Source organism: Sphaerodactylus townsendi, linkage group LG08 (genome assembly GCF_021028975.2).
Source record: "Sphaerodactylus townsendi isolate TG3544 linkage group LG08, MPM_Stown_v2.3, whole genome shotgun sequence".
Classification (NCBI taxonomy): Eukaryota; Metazoa; Chordata; class Lepidosauria; order Squamata; family Sphaerodactylidae; genus Sphaerodactylus; species Sphaerodactylus townsendi.
Window position 1 is genome coordinate 22,569,416 of NC_059432.1, and position 1,685 is coordinate 22,571,100.

At 42.7% G+C, this 1,685-nt stretch overlaps 1 pseudogene; it reads right to left on the reverse strand.

Moving 5' to 3' along the window:
* Positions 1-215: 215 nt before the first annotated feature.
* On the reverse strand, positions 216-1,452 carry LOC125438424 (annotated as a pseudogene).
* Positions 1,453-1,685: the final 233 nt, after the last annotated feature.

Below are 1,685 nucleotides of genomic sequence, written 5' to 3' on the forward strand. Positions count from 1 at the left end.
TCTCCAGGTTTTTTTAAAGCATCGACTATGCATACACAGTCAACTCTGTTCAGCCACTGCCTGCACAGCCCAGTGCTGGGTGAGCTGGCAGCAGAAGAGTTCAATTCATCTTAAATGATTAGGAGCTTTCCATTCTTGTCCTTGATCAGGACAGTAGAGCTGTTCCTGGTTCCAGTCAGTTTATTGATGATGCAGTTGAGGGTTTGGGGATCATTTCAGTCACCTGCTTCTTGTGTTTCTGCACCTTTCTGTTCCAGCCAACCCTTCTTTTCTTTTTGGCAGCTTTTCTTAACAAGTTGGTCAAGCTCTGTGTACCTTCGGCTTCTTTCTTCCATTTCATCTGCGTCTTTAGCTTGCTCTTATTTCGGTTTTATGTTTTTTTCTTTCATCAATCACCTTCCATGTTTGATCTTGGATCCACTGTTCCTTCCATTGTCCTTGACATCTCCAAGTAATATTTTGGGCACAGTCTGTGGGTGTCTCTATGGCTACTCCAGAGGTCTTCTATGTCTACCATTTTCTTAAGAAGGTTGAAATGATTATGCAGTTCCAAGGCAAAGATGGCGGCAGTGGCAGGGTCCTTGAGTTTTTCTATTGCAAATGGTTTCTTTGGTATGAACTTCTTATGTTTCAGAGCTTGATCTTGATTTCTGCTCTGATTAGATAATGGTCAGATTCAAGATCTGCCTTTCTGTAGACTCTTGCATCACACATTGCAAACCTCCACTTCTGGCTGATGCAAATGAAGTCGATTTCATTGAAAGTTTGCCTGTCTGGTGACTGCCAAGTCTTCTTGTGGATCCTCTGGTGGTGGAAACATGTTCCCAAATCACAACCCATTGTGTTCGCAGAATGACACCAATGGCTTGCCATTGAAACTGAGCTGAGCAGAGGATGTATGGGCTCCAATCACATTCTCAAATCCTTGTCGGTTGCAACCTAATTGGGCATTGAAATCTCCAATCAGGAGCTTTAGGTCATGATTTGGAATGTTAGCAAAGATGTCTTGGAGCTGTTCATAAAATTCATTCTTTATTATGTTATCTGTGCTTTCTGTTGATGCATAGGCTTGTACAAAAGTTGCTTGGCATGTCCATGAGCAAAACGGGCTGTGATGATCCGGTCATTGATGGGTTGCCAGTCGATAAGTGCTTTTTCAGCTTGTTTGCTCAGGATAATGCCGACCCCATGTTCATGCCGATTTTTGTTGCCCTCATACAAGATGGTCTTGTTATTGTTGTTAATCCGGCTGTTTGTTGTCCACCTGACCTCACTGATACCTAGAATGTCCAGCAAGTAGTCATCAAGTACCTATAGAAGTTGGGCAAGTCATCCACTTTGGTATAGGGTTTGTACTTTCCATGTTCCAATTCTTTTAATGTTTTTGGCAGAGAAGATTGTTTTTAATATCAGGTGCTGGACACCAGTGCCGGTTTGCTCCGGCACTGACATATTGTGTGAAACCAAACTCTCGCCTGGTTTACCAGAAATGTTTGAAGTTCTTTTTGTTGTTTCTTTAGTGATGGGGAGTTTTACGGGGATGGATTACTAGCCTGACACCCAACCCTCCTCCTTGTGCATCTGGGGTTGGAACCGCTGGAGTTTTAACAACTGATAGGGTATGTAAATAGGAAAAAGGGCGGTAATTGCATTTATCCCTCATTTCTTTTGAATTCCTTGCTCAA